Source organism: Panulirus ornatus, chromosome 9, assembly GCF_036320965.1.
Source record: "Panulirus ornatus isolate Po-2019 chromosome 9, ASM3632096v1, whole genome shotgun sequence".
NCBI lineage: Eukaryota > Metazoa > Arthropoda > Malacostraca > Decapoda > Palinuridae > Panulirus > Panulirus ornatus.
This window is the reverse complement of record NC_092232.1, coordinates 33531512-33552163: the sequence shown is the minus strand read 5'-3', so window position 1 is coordinate 33552163 and position 20652 is coordinate 33531512. Positions and strand designations below refer to the sequence as shown.

At 47.5% G+C, this 20652-nt stretch overlaps 1 protein-coding gene across 3 annotated transcripts in view; it reads left to right on the top strand.

Annotated features, from left to right (window-relative positions):
- The window catches only part of Lac (septate junction protein lachesin), a 264822-nt gene that overhangs the window by 160866 nt on the left and 83304 nt on the right, over nucleotides 1-20652 (top strand). The gene's annotated exons all lie outside the window — the stretch shown is intronic.

Here is a 20652-nt window from a genome sequence, read left to right as displayed (position 1 = left end):
CCTGCATGTTCAAGGCCCAATCTCTCTCTCTCTCTCTCTCTCTCTCTCTCTCTCTCTATATATATATATATATATATATATATATATATATATATATATATATATATATATATATATATATTTTCCCTGGGGATAGGGGACAAAGAATACTTCCCACGTATTCCCTGCGTGTCGTAAAAGGCGACTAAAAGGGGAGGGAGCGGGGGGCTGGAAATCCTCCCCTTTTTTTTTTTTTTTTTTTTTTTTTTCAAAAGAAGGAACAGAGAATTGGGCCAGGTGAGGGTATTCCCTCAAAGGCCCAGTCCTCTGTTCTTAACGCTACCTCGCTAATGCGGGAAATGGCGAACAGTTTGAAAGAAAGAAAAGAAAATATATATATATATATTTACATATATATATATGTACAGAGCATCAGATTGGGGAAGAGCAGTGCGGTTTCAGAAGTGGTAGAGGATGTGTGGATCAGGTGTTTGCTTTGAAGAATGTATGTGAGAAATACTTAGAAAAGCAAATGGATTTGTATGTAGCATTTATGGATCTGGAGAAGGCATATGATAGAGTTGATAGAGATGCTCTGTGGAAGGTATTAAGAATATATGGTGTGGGAGGCAAGTTGTTAGAAGCAGTGAAAAGTTTTTATCGAGGATGTAAGGCATGTGTACGTGTAGGAAGAGAGGAAAGTGATTGGTTCTCAGTGAATGTAGGTTTGCGGCAGGGGTGTGTGATGTCTCCATGGTTGTTTAATTTGTTTATGGATGGGGTTGTTAGGGAGGTAAATGCAAGAGTCCTGGAAAGAGGGGCAAGTATGAAGTCTGTTGGGGATGAGAGAGCTTGGGAAGTGAGTCAGTTGTTGTTGGCTGATGATACAGCGCTGGTGGCTGATTCATGTGAGAAACTGCAGAAGCTGGTGACTGAGTTTGGTAAAGTGTGTGGAAGAAGAAAGTTAAGAGTAAATGTGAATAAGAGCAAGGTTATTAGGTACAGTAGGGTTGAGGGTCAAGTCAATTGGGAGGTGAGTTTGAATGGAGAAAAACTGGAGGAAGTGAAGTGTTTTAGATATCTGGGAGTGGATCTGGCAGCGGATGGAACCATGGAAGCGGAAGTGGATCATAGGGTGGGGGAGGGGGCGAAAATTTTGGGAGCCTTGAAAAATGTGTGGAAGTCGAGAACATTATCTCGGAAAGCAAAAATGGGTATGTTTGAAGGAATAGTGGTTCCAACAATGTTGTATGGTTGCGAGGCGTGGGCTATGGATAGAGTTGTGCGCAGGAGGATGGATGTGCTGGAAATGAGATGTTTGAGGACAATGTGTGGTGTGAGGTGGTTTGATCGAGTAAGTAACGTAAGGGTAAGAGAGATGTGTGGAAATAAAAAGAGCGTGGTTGAGAGAGCAGAAGAGGGTGTTTTGAAATGGTTTGGGCACATGGAGAGAATGAGTGAGGAAAGATTGACCAAGAGGATATATGTGTCGGAGGTGGAGGGAACGAGGAGAAGAGGGAGACCAAATTGGAGGTGGAAAGATGGAGTGAAAAAGATTTTGTGTGATCGGGGCCTGAACATGCAGGAGGGTGAAAGGAGGGCAAGGAATAGAGTGAATTGGAGCGATGTGGTATACAGGGGTTGACGTGCTGTCAGTGGATTGAATCAAGGCATGTGAAGCGTCTGGGGTAAACCATGGAAAGCTGTGTAGGTATGTATATTTGCGTGTGTGGACGTGTGTATGTACATGTGTATGGGGGGGGGGGTTGGGCCATTTCTTTCGTCTGTTTCCTTGCGCTACCTCGCAAACGCGGGAGACAGCGACAAAGTATAAAAAAAAAAAAAAAAAAAAAAAATATATATATATATATATATATATATATATATATATATATATATATATACAGAGAGAGAGAGAACTTCAGTAGTGCTGAGAATCGGGCAGGTCCTCTTCCACTCCCGGGTCTCATGGGTAACAGTCAGCTCGACTTTCCTGCTCAGAACGTCTGTGGTTCTGCTGGGCTTGTGAGGATCCGTCTGTTCTGTACCGCTAACTATGAGCTGGCACCTTCTCGGTCATGAGTTCACGATCAGTTTCACAGAGAGACGTTGGTGTAGTCTGAAGCGTTTCAGTAACGGTAATTGATCTTAATTATGTCTTGGAATACTTTCTCCTGGGCTTGAAGAAGTGCGTGTTAAGATTACCAGTAGAAAATGAGGCAGTCTTCTGTTCCACTCCCGGCCTGGGATACCTGTGTTGGCTATGGCTGGGTTCCTCCACGTTCTCTAGGACAGACGCAGCCACAGTACCTCTCTGGTCCACAGGCGAAGTGTGAGGAAAATATTATAGAGAGAATGTAGAGCATAAAGGTTTTGATGCTCTTTCGTCAGAAGTTTTCGTTTAAGCGAACCTTTTGATGATAGATTTATTTATCCCAGTATTGTGCAGTGCCATCAGATTTTCTTGTATGATATTGTCCAGTGTCCTGGCCGGCGGCACACGGCTCACCACCGGCTGGTCTCGCTCGACGTGGGAGCTAAGTACAGGTGGCTGATCCTGACTCTGTCATGAGTATAGACATTGTTGACTATCACCTGGTACGCCCGTGTATCCTGCTGGTGTGAATCATCCAGGTCTTAAGTCTCAGTTCTCCCCTAACCTGTGACTCCATCCACATCTCGGCTTCCTGGAACTCGGTAACTCCAGACCACAGCTTCTTGGAACTCCTCTCTAAACTGTCATCATCCATCATCATCATTCTTACAGTTCCTCGCCAGACACGCTACCCCTCCCCCCTCAACCTTCTTCCTTCATTCTTACCTCTCACCTCCTCCCTCCCTTCTTTCATCATCTGTCTCACAGCTCATCACCCACCAGCCTTCAAACGTCTTTCACGCCTCCAGGCTCTCTCTCTAGAGACTTCAGCCTCCCTCTCACCCCGCTCCTCTGAACCCGTCATCTTCCCTCTCACCACCCTTCCTGCATCCCTCTCCCAGCTCCGTTAATGGCTCCATATCGTCCAATCGTAATCTGTTATAATCCCATATTGTTGCCAATTTTTCCTAAGCAGTCCTTCGAACTCTCCAATAAATTAGATTCCCTTTTAGTTATTAACAGGTTCCAACCAAACCAGTTTCCCCCTGGTGTTTCCAAGGGGCGACACCACGAGTAAATTAGTTTTCCCTCAAGCTCCTCCAGGGAGACTCGTTGGTAAACCAGTTTCCACTGCTTCCTCGGGGAATACCGACTGCTGCACCAGACTGCTTTAGACATCCCAAGGAATCACGATATCAAGAGTCTTCTGGCGACGTAGGAGGCGCCACTAAACCAGTTTCAGCCTCATCGGCTCTCAAGATACACCATTGCTTCTCCTGCGCCTAGGGAGATCAGACGTCTTCTTCCAAGAACCGTCGCTAAAGTAAGGCAGTTTTCCCTGCACTTCCTTGAGAGACTGCTGGGAGACTCATCACCTCACCTTGAGAGACTGTTGGAGACTCATCACCTCACCTTGAGAGACTGTTGGAGACTCATCACCTCACCTTGAGAGACTGCTGGGAGACATCATCACCTCACTTTGAGAGACTGCTGGGAGACTCATCACCTCACCTTGAGAGACTGTGGGAGACTCATCACCTCACCTTGAGAGACTGCTGGGAGACATCATCACCTCACCTTGAGAGACTGCTGGGAGACATCATCACCTCGCCTTGAGAGACTGCTAGGAGACATCATCACCTCGCCTTGAGAGACTGCTGGGAGACATCATCACCTCGCCTTGAGAGACTGCTGGGAGACTCATCACCTCACCTTGAGAGACTGCTAGGAGACATCATCACCTCGCCGTGAGAGACTGCTGGGAGACTCATCACCTCGCCTTGAGAGACTGCTGGGAGACTCATCACCTCACCTTGAGAGACTGCTGGGAGACATCATCACCTCACCTTGAGAGACTGCTGGGAGACTCATCACCTCGCCTTGAGAGACTGCTGGGAGACATCATCACCTCACCTTGAGAGACTGCTGGGAGACTCATCACCTCACCTTGAGAGACTGCTGGGAGACTCATCACCTCACCTTGAGAGACTGCTGGGAGACATTATCACCTCACCTTGAGAGACTGCTGGGAGACTCATCACCTCGCCTTGAGAGACTGCTGGGAGACATCATCACCTCACCTTGAGAGACTGCTGGGAGACATCATCACCTCACCTTGAGAGACTGCTGGGAGACATCATCACCTCACCTTGAGAGACTGCTGGGAGACATTATCACCTCACCTTGAGAGACTGCTGGGAGACTCATCACCTCACTTTGAGAGACTGCTAGGAGACATCATCACCTCACCTTGAGAGACTGCTGGGAGACTCATCACCTCACCTTGAGAGACTGCTGGGAGACATCATCACCTCACCTTGAGAGACTGCTGGGAGACTCATCACCTCGCCTTGAGAGACTGCTGGGAGACATTATCACCTCACCTTGAGAGACTGCTGGGAGACTCATCACCTCGCCTTGAGAGACTGCTGGGAGACATCATCACCTCACCTTGAGAGACTGCTGGGAGACATCATCACCTCACCTTGAGAGACTGCTGGGAGACTCATCACCTCGCCTTGAGAGACTGCTGGGAGACATCATCACCTCACCTTGAGAGACTGCTGGGAGACTCATCACCTCGCCTTGAGAGACTGCTGGGAGACATCATCACCTCACCTTGAGAGACTGTAGGGAGACATCATCACCTCACCTTGAGAGACTGCTGGGAGACATCATCACCTCACCTTGAGAGACTGCTGGGAGACATCATCTCGCTAATTCGTCCCTTCATCATATCCCACAAGCCCAGGTCGTAGGCCTAATCCACCCCCCCCCCCCCCCGCCAGGCTCTGAGTTTTACAAGACCAGTCTGGGAGGCAGCCCCCCCCCCCAGCCCACGTTTAACATGACCCGTCTCTTAAGCTAGTTTTCCCCTCACGTGTGCTAGGAGACCCACTAAACCAGTGTTATCACCCTCCTGTCACGCCCCCTCGCCAGCCTCCGCCACCAAATAGTTTTCATAGGTTTTGTGTCGTTCCCCATAATATTATTCTCAGTTCAGCCGTACGTCATAAATATCTCAACTCCCCCTCTATGCATCCTGCCGTTTTCTGTGTCCTGCTTTTTTTTTTCTTTTTTGTACAGGATGGCTGGAGGCTACAAGGAAAGGTTTCGAATGGGGGGAGGTGTATGTATTAGTGACGAAATGGGAGAGAGAGAGATGGGAGAGAGAGAGAGAGAGAGAGAGAGAGAGAGAGAGAGAGAGAGAGAGAGAGAGAGAGAGAGTACATACATAGGTGTATGTATGGTGTTGGTGGGCTGATGTGTGTGGACACGTGGCTAATCCTGTATCAGGCAAACTCCCCGCCCTAGGTGCTCTCTCTCTCTCTCTCTCTCTCCTCTCTCTCTCTCTCTCTCTCTCTCTCTCTCTCTCCTCTCTCTCTCCTCGCACACCACCATCATCCCAGTATTCCCCTCCCATCATAAATTTCTCAGCTCTCATTATGGCCGTCTTCCCTGGCTACTATCATGAACAAGTTATTACTACCCAAACAGATAAATATCTTATCCCTGACCATTATCTTAACTCTCACTTATCTTACTGTACAAGGAAGGCTTGAGCTGAGAGTCAACACATCGTGCTCATAACCTTATGCTCCCCCCCCCCCCGTCAACTTCGTCTTATGCTCCCCCTCCCCCCCGTCAACTTCGTCTTATGCTCCCCCTCCCCCCCCGTCAACTTCGTCTTATGCTCCCCCCCCGTCAACTTCGTCTTATGCTCCCCCCGTCAACTTCGTCTTATGCTCCCCCCCCCCCCCGTCAACTTCGTCTTATGCTCCCCCCGTCAACTTCGTCTTATGCTCCCCCCCCCCCGTCAACTTCGTCTTATGCTCCCCCCGTCAACTTCGTCTTATGCTCCCCCTCCCCCCCGTCAACTTCGTCTTATGCTCCCCCCCGTCAACAGAGAAACAATATGGCCGGTAATGGTATTTCCCTCCGCACTACGCCTTCACACGCATCACCCTCCCCCTTCTCTTCATCCATGGCTCGCTCGCTCTCTCCCTCCCTCCCTCCTCCTCCCCCTGCTTTACCCCTGTGGCTTTAGTGGGGGGTTGAGGGGGTTCCCCTGAACGCCCTGTGTCATCCCATCCCACTCCCACAGCGTCCCCGCCCTTCCTGGAGGGGAGGGAGGGAGGGAGAGGAGGGTCTTGGTAACTCGACGCGGCCACATCACAATATCACAGATCCAGTAATGATACACTCTCTCTCTGTGGTGCTCCTCCCTGCGGTGTGTGTGTGTGTGTGTGTGTGTGTGCTGTACGGGGAGGGAGTACTACACTTTGTGTGTGTGTGTGTGTGTGTGTGTCTGTGTGTGAAACATGTTCAGTGTTACGGTGAACACATCACAGACACCCACACCTCTTGCTTTATTCTGGGCGACACGTCGTCACCTGTGACCTGACCTGACCTGACGTGATATACCTGACCTGGAGATCATGATAGAGACAACAAGGAACAGACTACACCGAAAACTACTGTTTGTAGCTGGTTATAGTAGGGGAGACTACACCGGGATTGGTGTGTGTGTGTGTGGATGTTGGGTGTTGGAGACTCGGTCCAGGCTGATGAAGGTGTGATGGTCGTTGCAATGTAAAATGAAACAATTTCAACAATATTCAGGCCATAAAAGACCACTCCTTCCTTTCGGAAATGTTAACCCTACTGTCATATCATACGTGATTAACAAAGTGTTATGGAAGATGAAATTGCGTGGAAGAATCCTAATGTTATCCCGGTGTCCATTCTAAAGGTTACTGTAACCCAAGGCTACGTACGCTGCTTCCAGTTGCAGGGGAATGTAGACTTTTGGAAAGAGAGAAGCTCTTTGACGAGGCTGTACTACCAACGATCCAACGATACAATGTGGCTGACGGTGGCATTTCTCTTGTGGTGTAAACTCGTGTAGATGGAGATTGGTAACACACACACACACAATATATATATATATATATATATATATATATATATATATATATATATATATATATATATATATATATATATATATACACATACATATTAACCTCCATATACATTAATGCTCTTATTTCGTAAAAAGTTCATCGCCACTTGCAAGTAGTAGTGCAGGACATGCAAGGAATTCTGGAAATCAGTTGCTCATTTAACTACTTGTCGAGCGCATACTCTTCAAAACTTTTTCGTTGCTTGGAAAAAAAAACTCTTTGATGGAGTGATTGAGTTTATTTTGGCAAAATATAGAAACGGTGAACATAAAGTGTGTACAAATGTCTGTTTCCAGTGTGGTTGGCGTAACATATTCCAAATGATAAATGGGAGCAAATAATAACAATGAGAGAGTACAGAAATATATTGAAGTTAGATACAAAATAGAATGTGACTAGAAACTAATATTAAAGAGATGAGCCCGGTTAATAACACCGGTCCCAGCTTCAGATATTGTGTGATTTTAGTCTGGAAAAAATAGTGCAATGTTTAAAGAATAAATTAAAAGCTCAGGGGCGTGATATGGAACATAGTATTTTAATGTACAACATTAGATAAAGCGAGAGTAGAGAGCGTTAGGGATATCGGGGGGAAATGTGCTGTTAATCTGTGTAAAAGTCATTCAAACATTAGTAAAGTGATCATCAGAGCATTATGATAACCTCCCCCAGCAACTGATATTTACAGTAGAATTATACCAACAGTAATGTGGTCTGTGGATTGATTAGCTGTGGGGAGGTTGAGTGGTGACGCCAAATGTCGCTCGGCCAATGGAGAGGTTGTTGTTGACATTGGTCGGCAGTTGAGGTGATCCTCACTCATGTGTGTGTGTGTGTGTGTGTGTGTGTGATATATCGATTATAATAATGAAAACAAAGATAAATATAAGCTAGAATGGAGGGTAGGTAAGATTTTCATAGATTCTGTTTCAATTGTTTCACCCAAGTTTATGGTAACATTGATTCTTGATATTCTGAAACCCTTCCTGCTATCACCGTGTTTGAAATCCTAGGATGATATATGATGCTACGAATCTCTCGACTCCACATTTATTCCATTCTCTGACGACCATACCACCAGTACGACTGAAAATTACCTAATGTCTCAAGGTAATGTTGGTGCGTCGATGAACAGAAAATACCAAGACTACTTATATGCCCTCACTGAAGACTCACTTTTTTCGACCGTCTTTAAAAATCTTCCAGTGTCTGCTGCTCATCCATCGTCGGGGAACAGTATTGTTTTTTTTTAATAATAGATTATGACTATGATGATAACAAATGAGTATCAGAGATAATAATGGATCGTAGAGGCAGTGTATGTGTGAGACGTAGACCAGCTGTTCTGTTCACAAACAGGAAGGACTGCTACAGTTTCCTGTCAGACGCCTAACAAAACGTCTTATCGGCTCTTTGTTCTCTAATACGTTGTTAAGACAGGATGTTTGCCTCACTGTAGCCAGCACTGGACGCTGGGGGCACTTGCACTGACCCACCAACTTCAGCTTTTCAACTTGGGTGACCTTATGTAACGGAGAGGCTGTAATGTGAAGGGAATGTACCTAGACCTCTGAAAACCACCTCCTTCACAGTTATCATATGTGACAACTGCAACGCGAAAAAAGTCCATATATTTTTTCATTATATTCCTAAAAAGAAATTTGCTGACGTGAACAAATGTAGAACGCCTCCAGAGACTAGCGTGTTCGAAGTCGACCGACAAGCCTCGCACAGGAGCCGAAATGGCTTGGCTAATGCCCAAACAGCTCATTAATCCGCACTGCTTTTATCCGACGATTGGTTGAGTTGGCCGTGATGACCCACCGGGGACGTGGGAGGGGGGGGGGGGGTTACGAGCACTGGCCAGGATAATGTTTGCTTGGCTGACGGCATTATTTATTGACGGGACACTGGGGGGTAACGTGAGGCCCCTATGTGCCACGCTGGTGGTTGCATCCTCATCAACAGTGGTGTCAAGTCTCCAGTAACACAGTAAATATGTAATGAGTGTTGCAACATGGCGGCTGCTGGGTTGGGGACGAGGTGGACCACCACACTGCCTGCTGGCGGGCTAGGGTGACCTCATGGGACCGTACCGTACCATTCAAGGACTCTCTCTCTCTCTCTCTCTCTCTCTCTCTCTCTCTCTCTCTCTCTCTCTCTCTCTCTCTCTCTCTCTCTCTCTCTCTCTCTCTCTCGTCACAGTCATCCCTCTTACGGGATATGAAGTCATATATCACAGGAAATATAGCAGCTCGACGTTGAGATCCACCGCTTTGTTGCAACAGAGAAACAGGCGAGGAATAATAAGCTTTAATGTTGTGTTACTAGCTTAGAAGCAGACCATTTATGGATCCAATCTTCTTCCCTTCTATATTAACTTCATTCGTTCATAGCGTTTTAGGGAAAAGGATTTAATCGCCCTCCAACTTAGAGCTATGACCTACTCTATTACCTAGTCAGCTACCGCCGGAGTAAGACGAGTTTAATCTTACGAATACATTTGTATGGACCAGAAAACATCCCCCCAGGGCCTCTGAGAGGAGGGTGCAGGGGGTACATCGTGCCCGGGCCCGGGGGTCCAAAAAGAGGCCCGGGAATTTCGTGGGATCTCAGAAAATACAGAAAATCCACATAGCGCGCCATTCCGCCCCTTTCTCATCTTCCATACCCTTTTTGACCTCGCAGCTCATGGCATAAAACTGTAGTGACAAAAACAGGATGACTAATGGAGAAGGGAAGGGGACCCGAAATAAACTTTGTACCCCTAGATAAAATTCCTCTCACAGGCCCAGCATCCCCCAACTTACATTCCTCTTTCACCCGAGTGGCTGTTTTGTCCACTCCAGTCCACCTTGTGGCAGGAGCTCCACAGACCACATGTCCGCTGACGTAGATAAGAGGGACACTTAGTCCACCAGAAACCAGTGTTTGACGTGATCCAGGAATATCATCAGAACCCTTGATTATTGTAGGATCAACACAGCACAGGAAATGGACCACATGTGTGTCATTTTTGCCGAAGCAATACGTTTCCAGTGCATCATCTGGTCAGGGTGTGGAGGGCCACTTTGGCCATCGAAAGCCGCGGAAATTTGAAATCTTATTTGTTTGTATCTCTTAGTTGTTCTGTTGATATTCTCTTGTTAACTGCAGAATCTTCCAGGAGCAGAATATGTATAATACTTTGATCATGACTTGAATGGCGTTAACTGCAGAAAGTACTGTTTCTACGGAGGGAGGGAGGGAGGGTCAGTGTAAGGTGATGCAATGGGAAGAGGGAAGGATGAAGAGAGTGGGTTAATGGAGGGGAGGGAGGAGTGAAGTGATGAAGGTTGTGGGGCAGCATGAAGAAAAGGAAGGCGCCTGCTGGCGAAGGGACGGCCAGGGAGGTTGGTGCGGAAGGCGGGCACACGGCTTAAGAAGACTGTGATTGGGTGAGTGACACATGGGGGAGGCAGTTCTATGCCCGTCTCCTGACGGGACGAGGATCAACTTGGATTAAGTGGACCTAAACCTCAGAGGGAGTCGCGGGAATCACGGGTCACAATGGTAAGTCAAACGGGCTCACTGGCGGCTGAGGGGCTCTTTCTCCCCATCAACTGCTTACTCTTGAAAGGCTTTTGTGAGCATCACTTGAGTCGGGTTGACAAATGTGGCAGCCAAGTGAAGGAAGGTAATTAATGTGACGATTATGGACGGGCAGGGCACACTGGTGGGAATCGAGACGGTGCTGGCTGAGCTCTGCTGGCTCCCAGGCTTCTGCCGGAGGACCAGCCTATGGCGGCTGATGACTGCTTTCTAGTATACGTTTCCAGATTATTATCTTCAGCATAAATATTGTTCTACAATTATGCAGAAGAACGCTGATGTCCAGATGTGAGTGTGTGTGTGTGTGTGAGAGAGAGAGAGAGAGAGAGAGAGAGAGAGAGAGAGAGAGAGAGAGAGAGAGAGAGAGAGAGGGGGGGGGGGAATATTCAGTTGAAATCTACCCTAGTTTGTAGCGCACATGATTACTGACCCAGATTGAGTAGAATAGTCCCGCCAGACGGTCTGTACCAAGACAGATGAAGTAAGTCCTGCCCCCTCCCCTGCCACATCCTTCTGCCCCCTCCCCTGCCACCTCCTTCTGCCCCTTCTCCTGCCACGTCCCTCTGCCCCCTCCCCTGCCACGTCCCTCTGCCCCCTCCCCTGCCACGTCCTTCTGCCCCCTCCCCTGCCACCTCCTTCTGCCCCTTCTCCTGCCACGTCCTTCTGCCCCCTCCCCTGCCACGTCCTTCTGCCCCTTCTCCTGCCACGTCCTTCTGCCCCCTCCCCTGCCTCTTCAGGAACTTGGTATCCGTCCTTACTAGGTCCATGTGAGGCCACATTATGTGAGGTTAGATCCTCCTGATATTGTGTTGGGATCCGTCACAAGTGAACCATGACACTGAGGCAAGTGGTGAGGGATGGACTATGTGAGCTTTGTTGTTCACGTCTTGGTTTCTACACTTCAGTGATGCTGGTGAGAGTGGGTGTTACCGGACTCCGCCTACTCGAGGTTACGCCGCGAGTGAAAGTCAACTTCGGCGAGGCTGGATCATTGTGAGTGCAGTCTCGTCAAAGAATGTCTCACTTGAAAGTAGTCTGCATTTCCCTGCCACTGAAAGTAGCGCAGCCTTGGTCTGCAGGAGCCTTTAGAATGGTCCTGGAGTAAATGTGAATAAGTGTAACTGCCTCACTATTCCAATCACCAGAACAAATATATCTACTCCTCATTTTCGCCTTGTGCTGGTGAAAGCTGAGTTTGTACGGCCAGGGTTCGTGTCGTGTTGGTAAAGAGACGTTTGTGTGGAGAGTGTTCACGTGAACTACGTGCTGGTCGTGGGTGTGAGTACGTGGTAATGGATGGGTTAGTTGTAGATCCTAGTTGATGACGGAGATATCTTGGTAAGGAAGAGTTTTGTGTGTGTAAACTTGGGTGTGTGTGTGTGTGTGTGTGTGTGTGTGTCCCCGCAGCCAATGTAGACGGAGGAAGCCCGCAACATGCCACGAAAGCCTTCCCTCCTCAACCTTGATATGGTATACTGTTACAAGGAGTGCAGGAGGCGAGGCGGGGTGTCGAACGGAGAGATTGCCAATGTGTAAAACACTTAATACCAACATGACACCGCCGCCTGCCGCCTGTGCTGGGTCATACCCGGGAACTTGAGGTCGAGGGACATCGTCATCATCCTCATGATGCCTGACGAAGAAGGGAACGTGGCGAGGTTGGTCTGCTGGTACACACGGGAGGCCAGCTACTGAAGGTGACGGTGATATAAGACAGGTAGATGGGGTACGTAAAGATGTACAAGATGCTGACTTCCTGCAAGTGGGAGATGTTCCCTGGTGAGGATGGGTGACGTGGTGGTGGTCGGGTGGGTGTAACGTGCGGTCCTGCTGCACGTCCTCCACCCGGTATCTTCCACTCCTCCCTTGCGTCCATATGACACTCGCACCTTCTCATCCACCTTCGTAATCTTGCTCCTCACCCTTCCTTTCTTCTCGTTTTCTTCCTTCTCTCTCTCTCTCTCTCTCTCTCTCTCTCTCTCTCTCTCTCTCTCTCTCTCTCTCTCTCTCTCTCTCTCTCTCCCCGGGCGTAACGCCGGGTGCGCCGCCAAACAAGTAAACTCTGCAAACGTCGTTACACAGTCCTGACGTCACAGGCCAGCACAAGGTTGTGACGACACCCGTGACCTGCTTCCTTCCGACCCGACCCGACCCGGCCCGCCCATCCTCTTGCCCCATTCCCCACGCTATTAGCCCCATCCCTCACCCTATTAGCCCCCAACTCCCACCCTATTCGCCCCACCTTCCACCCTAAAGCAATTGGAGGACCATATAAAGGAGGACCATACAAAGAAACGAAGGATTATTCAGCTCAGGTCCAGGAGGAGTGAGTACCACACATGGACGACTCGCTACTGAAACATTTAAGAGAGGATCCGTTGCTCCCGGATTAACCTAGAATTGATGACTACAGATGACCCTCGACTTACGATAGTTCGACTTACGATTTTTCGACTTTACGATGGTGAGATATTTAACACTTTATTATAAAGTAGGCTTTGTGTTAGATGAATTTGTCCAACTTTAGGCTAATGCAAGTGTTCTGAGAACGTTTAAGGTAGGCTAGGCTAAGCTAGAATGTTGTATACCCAAGGAGTAACCGCTGGGAGGTACAGCATTACCCAACAAGACGTGGGGTAAACACCTCACGCTCCTCCTGCCTCTTCGGTAAAATTTCGTCGGAAGTGTTCGTTGCGAAGTGATGGCAGCTGCTTTCTGGGTCTTGTTAATTCCCCAGCAGCTGATGGGTCTGGGCGGAGGTGCTTCAACTGGCTATGCAGGTAGTGCCCAAGGAAATGGGAGATCAGGTGTGTGTGTGTGTGTGTGTGTGTGTGTGTGTGTGTGTGTAGTTACTTAGTTATACTGTCCGGGGAAGGAGTTTTACTCTCATGCGGTCCCATTTTCTTGAGCCGTCTCTATCTTACTAGCGTAGTCAAATAGCAGCAGACTTCTGGCTCCCATCGAGGCTGTTTGCGATCGAGAAAGGTGTATGGAACTCAAAGATCAGCTTGGTAAGAATAGAAATACGTACATGTTTGAAAAAGACATTATGAATTTTCCATGCAGCTAAGGAGGCGCAAATAATGTCTGTCCTGGATCTTTATTTATCAAGTATATATCTAAACGTATCTATGATACTATTTTGAACTGCTCTAACTGGTAAATCATTCCGTGTGTTAAAAATCTTGTTGAAGAAGTCCTTCTCCACAGTCGAGGTAAAACGTTTGCTCTCAAGGCTGTCATCAGTATTGTAAGAGAAATCACTACTTTTGGAGCATTCGGTAATGTGGGTTCCTAGTCTGTGTTCATCAGACGCAGAACAGAGTCGGTATTTGAAATGTTCAGGATGAAGGTTTCTTGCGATTTGTCACATTTATCTGTGCTCGAGACGTGTTCTGGCAGTTACAATTCGAATGTATTACAAGTCATTAGATCGAGATTATCGAAGCCTTTGATAATTTTGAGTGGCTGTATCTGATTACCCCTTAACCTTCTCTTTTCACAATTAAATGGGTTTAAGTTATAAATTCGATAGTTTTCGATGCAATGTTTACTTTGCTTAAGGCCATCAGAGATTATTGATACACCCAAGTCTTTCTCCTCATTAACCTTTTACAGTTCAACAGAATTCATATCGTATCTTGCCTTTTCATTTTACTACCGACATGTAAAAGTTTGCACTTATCGATATTGAAATTCATGTGCCAACTGTGAGCCTAGCCCATCACTTTGTCTATGTCAGTTTGAAGCCGCAGACATTCCATTTATATCGTAGATTTATCTGAGAATTTCCTTATAATGCAACCCAATTATCAATATCATTGATCACCATGAGAAAGGGAAACGGTGCTAAGACTAATCCTTGTAGTACCCCATCTGTTACGTCTAATCATTCTTCTGAGGCTGGACCATTAATTCAGCTCTTTGTTTACGGCTAGTTAACCAATTTCCTAAGCACAGAAGTACAAAACCTGTTATTTTTTTTCTCTATTAACACATCCCAAGTTAGCCTATCATGAGCAATGGGAAGATCTTTTAAATTTAGAAGTTTAAAATTTGATATATTTTCGTGACTCATGTTGAATAGCATTTCAGGTGACGTTGAAAATTAACTCAAAAGTAATTAATTCGCCGGTGATCATTTGTACGAAATAATTCTCCCACTTCAACATTGTTAACAAAAATTTGTATCTAGAACTAGAACTAATATATTCTCATCTCGAGTAGCTTATCAACAAACTGTATTCGGACACTCAATCAGATATAGGTAAAGCCCACGCTCTAAGCTACTGGAAAGGTATTCTCACCATTATGATAATGTGTTTCACGATGTCCTACTATGATCGAATGGTTTTTGACTGCTTATTTCTGCTGTCTGATTATAAAGTCTTTTGTCTACCTCTAGTGGCTATGCTGGGGACCTATAAACTAATACTGTCATTTTCTTACATAACTTATCTCTGATTTCTATAAATATAATGTCGGTTTTATCATCAACAGCAGCATTTTTCAGCAGAAGATTCAAGTAAGATTCAACGCAAGAGCACAACACCACCGCCAACTTTATTTGTATCGCTGTTAAATATAGTAATGGCGTATTAGGTCCTCGGGGATATTTCTGTTTCTGTATCTGACCAACTTTCCAAAATACTAATTCTGTCATAATTATTTTACCACTTCACTTGTTTCTAACTTTAAAAATTGCTACGTATACTGTGTAGGTTAACATAAACTGTTCTTATACGTAACTGAGACTTTTCGTTGTGTGTGTTCATGTGCAGCAGTGGCAGTAGAGAGTTGGGAACCTGAACTTTGAACTGTCCGGTCCTGGTCGCTACCTGCCTTGTTCCCTGCTTCCACTTGGGAATTGATCTCTTGCTCCTCTGTTCTGCCTTCTCCCCGATCTTCCTTGTTCCCAAACGGCGACGGCAGCTGACACATCCCGTCATGTATCCCCATCGACCCGTCCTCTGCCGCTACCTGTGAAGTTACCTCTTCTACCTGAGAACTGACCACTGTGTTCCATCCCGCTGTTTCCTTCCTTCCTTGTCCAGCGTCAGGTCTCTAACTTCCAGTTTATCCTAAATACCTCTTTCGGTTTCCCTGTGTTCTTATTACCTGATTAGTTTATGTCTATCGAAAAAAGAGCCCAATATTCTCATAGAAGACTCTGCCAAGACGTACTCTCCCACTTTCATTCAAGCGGTGTGTATAACTGGCACAGAGGCTTCTATGTTGGCTACAGTGATCCCATAAATCTTTGAAAAGACGTTTCCTCTTCCCAACAGAGAGGCTCAGTTCTCCTGTTTATCCCCAGTAGTCTACTAAGGGCATAGGGATTTAGGTCATATCCGAGTAGCAACCTTGATGTGATTAACTTCCTACGGCGCTCAGTCAACTTGCACATGATATCCCTGTACCGCTAACATTTCAACATTTCTTCTGTTTTTTTTTATTGACTCTCCTGTTAGTCTCGACCTGGGACTGTTGAAGTGATGTAGCCGAGAGCAAAATGCTGCTTGGGGCGCAGGATTATGACAAGAATGTGAGCTGAGTTGAATGTGATAAGGTCAGATAATGGAGGCTTTGACGATATCATGCGTAGCTTCTACTGAAGGAGGTCGTGGGAGATGAAGTTTCGCATAACCCTACGAGAAAAGTGGGAGGTCAGTAGTTACCATGTGTGCTTCTACTGTGGGTATAGGAGTCTGGGATTACATAGCCAAGATTATACTGACGCCAGAGGGGCAGGCTTGCCACCCGGGGCGTTTACTGCCGGACTGACACCCTCAGTGATGCCTGGGTGTCTTAGAGGCAGTTTGATCGGCCACGCCGGTGGAGTTGATTGTGTGGGCGTGGCCGCCAAGCTATTGATGTTACATTTAGGGATTAGCGAGAGGTCAGGTGAGGTCACAAGTCGTTCGTATTAGTTGCTTAAGGGGAGAATTAAATGCTTACTGTGGTCCAGCTGGGGCCAGGTTCTGACTGATTCCGTGACCACGCCAAGCTCACGACCTGGATGTGTTGCGCGGCAATGAATCATCACTACATAACCATAACCATTACACTCACAATCGTCACCACCATAAACATTACATTCACAACTTTTACCACCATAACCATTACATTAACAACCGTTACCACCGTAACCATTACACTCAACCGTTACCACAATAACCATTACACTCAACCGTTACCACCATAACCATTACATTCACAACTGCTACCACCATAACCATTACACTCACAACCGTTACCACCATAACCATTACATTCACAACTTTTACCACCATAACCATTACATTAACAACCGTTACCACCGTAACCATTACACTCAACCGTTACCACAATAACCATTACACTCAACCGTTACCACCATAACCATTACATTCACAACTGCTACCACCATATCCATTACATCTACGACTGTTACCACCATAAACATTACATTAACAACCGTTACCACCATAACCATTACATTAACAACCGTTACCACCATAAACATTACATTAACAACCGTTACCACCATAAACATTACATTAACAACCGTTACCACCATAACCATTACATTAACATCCGTTACCACCATAACCATTACACTCACAACCGTTACCACCGTAACCATTACACTCACAACCGTTACCACCATAACCATTACACTCACAACCGTTACCACCATAACCATTACACTCAACCGTTACCACCATAACCATAGCATTCACGACTGTTACCACCATAACCATTACATTCACAGTCACCACCATAAACATTACATCCACATCCACCATCACTATAACCATTACATTCATAACCATTACCACCATAACCATTACATTCACAACCGTTACCACCATTACCATTACATTTATAACCGTTATCACTATAAACATTACATTCACAACCGTTACCACCATTACCATTACATTTACAACCGTTATCACTATAAACATTACATTCACAACGGTTACCACCATAACCATTACATTCACAGTCACCACCATAAACATTACATTCACATCCACCATCACTATAACCATTACATTCACAACCGTTACCACCCTAACCATTACATTCACAACCGTTACCACCATAAGCATTACGTTCACCACCACCACCAGTTTCCACTAGTTACACTGTTCATTTGGTCGTGAATGGGGTGTGATGATAAATAATAAAGGGTTATTGTTGAGATTCAATAAAGGCGTCAATAGAGAGACAGCTGCAGGCAGGCCTGTCATAAATTACTGCCGGCTCTCTCTCTCTCTCTCTTCTCTTCTCTTCTCTTCTCTTCTCTCTCTCTCTCTCTCTCTCTCTCTCTCTCTCTCTCTCTCTCTCTCTCTCTCTCTCTCTCATACCAGCGTAGAATATCTCTCAACAAGGAGAGAGAGAGAGAGAGAGAGAGAGAGAGAGAGAGAGAGAGAGAGAGAGAGAGAGAGAGAGAGAGAGAGAGTTATTAACTCAGTAATGATTTCGTTGTTGTATATTCATAACATAGCGAACAAGTCTATACACAAACCCTGGGAGAAAGATGGGAAGGCTGTTCGACAACTAACCAGGAGAAACAAGAAAAATCACACACGTAACAAATACAAAAACATGTAAATGAAAACTTGACATATGATTGGGATCAGTCCCAGCTTATCCCAGAATAGATGTTTGGTTAATGAGTATGGCGACACCTCAGCAGGAGCAGCAACACTGCCCCACTCAGCAGGAGCAGCAACACTGCCCCAGTCAGCAGGACACATCAGCAGGAGCAGCAACACTGCCCCAGTCAGCAAGACACCTCAGCAGGAGCAGCAGCACTGCCCGAGTCAGCACGACACCTCAGCAGGAGCAGCAGCACTGCCCCAGTCAGCAGGACACCTCAGCAGGAGCAGCAGCACTGCCCGAGTCAGCAGGAGCCACAGCTCGGCACCACAGGAGGACCGCCCGGCCACCAGTAACATGAAGTGTGTGATAAACTGTGGTGGGCGGGGCGGAGGAGGGCGGGGACGCTTCTTACTGTAGCGACACCTCTCCCTCCCCCTTCCGTCTCCCTTATCTCCACCTTCAGTCGCTTTCTCCCTCCCCTCCCTCCTTCCCTTGCTCCCTCTAGTCCACTCCCTCTTTCTTTCTACCTTTCCCTCCCTCACTGTCGACTTCTCCCTCCCTCCCTCCTTGCAGCCTTTTCCCTCTCCATCTCTCGTGAGGCCCCGGCCGCCCCTCCCTCCCTCCCTCCCTCCCAACCATTGTTCTCGAGGCAGTTCCCTCCCACCTTCTGCCTGGCAAATGACTGGAAGTAATTTAATCGTTCGTTTAATAGTTTTTTAGTCGAGTCTGATTTGGTGAATGTGGCAGGCCCAGCACCTCCCCTCCACCCAACATACTGTGGTGGGCCCAGCACCTCCCCTCCACCCACCATACTGTGGTGGGCCCAGCACCTCCCCTCCACCCACCATACTGTGGTGGGCCCAGCACCTCCCCTCCACCCACCATACTGTGGTGGGCCCAGCACCTCCCCTCCACCCACCATACTGTGGTGGGCCCAGCACCTCCCCTCCACCCACCATGCTGTGGTGGGCCCAGCACCTCCCCTTCACCCACCATACTGTGGTGGGCCCAGCACCTCCCCTTCACCCACCATACTGTGGTGGGCCCAGCACCTCTCCTCCACCCACCATACTGTGGTGGGCTCAGCACCTCCCCTCCACCCACCATACTGTGATGGGACTACTACTACTACTACTACTACTACTACTACTACTACTACTACTACTACTACTACCACCTTATCAACAGTTGTCGTTGAATTATTCTCCCGGTGTTGTGGAGGGAGAGGGGTGTGGTGGGCGACTGTCGTGTTCAGTGTGGTAAGCAAGGCACACCAGCCGCCCGTATCAACCCTACCTTGTGCAGATGTTGTCATACCTTCCCTGCAGGTGTGTCCCTTCCTCTCCCTCCCTCCTCCCTTCCCTCCTTCTTCCTTGCTCCTCCTCCTTCTCTTCGCTATTGTTTCTCTTGATTTCTCCTGGCGTCCCTTGTGTTCTGCCATCTCTCTCTCTCTCTCTCTCTCTCTCTCTCTCTCTCTCTCTCTCTCTCTCTCTCTCTCTCTCTCTCTCTCTCTCTCTCTCTCTCTCTCTCTCTCTCTCTCTTCTCTGTTTCTCCTTCTGCTGCTGTTACTTGTGTCCGAGAGGCAGGGCTTCCGAGCTCCCTCCTGCTGGTGGCTTAGCAAGGCGTCACCCGCAGGTTAAGCTTCTCGCGTTTCACCCTCACAAATCTGTTTAGGAGCAGGTTTGGGAGGCACAGAGAGAAGCACTCAGGTTTGGGAGGCACAGAGAGAAGCACTCAGGTTTGGGAGGCACAGAGAGAAGCACTCAGGTTTGGGAGGCACAGAGAGAAGCACTCAGGTTTGGGAGGCACAGAGAGAAGCACTCAGGTTTGGAAGGCACAGAGAGAAGCACTCAGGTTTGGGAGGCACAGAGAGAAGCACTCAGGTTTGGGAGGCACAGAGAGAAGCACTCAGGTTTGGGAGGCACAGAGAGCACTCAGGTTTGGGAGGCACAGAGAGAAGCACTCAGGTTTGGGAGGCACAGAGAGAAGCACTCAGGTTTGGGAGGCACAGAGAGAAGCATTCAGGTTTGGGAGGCACAGAGAGAAGCACTCAAGTTTGGGAGGCACAGAGAGAAGCACTCAGGTTTGGGAGGCACAGAGAGAAGCACTCAGGTTTGGGAGGCACAGAGAAGCACTCAGGTTTGAGAGGCACAGAGAGAAGCACTCAGGTTTGGGAGGCACAGAGAGAAGCACTCAGGTTTGGGAGGCACAGAGAGAAGCACTCAGGTTTGAGAGGCACAGAGAGAAGCACTCAGGTTTGGGAGGCACAGAGAGAAGCACTCAGGTTTGGGAGGCACAGAGAGAAGCACTCAGGTTTAAGAGGCACAGAGAAAAGCACTCAGGTTTGGGAGGCACAGAGAGAAGCACTCAGGTTTGGGAGGCACAGAGAGAAGCACTCAGGTTTAAGAGTCACAGAGAGAAGCACTC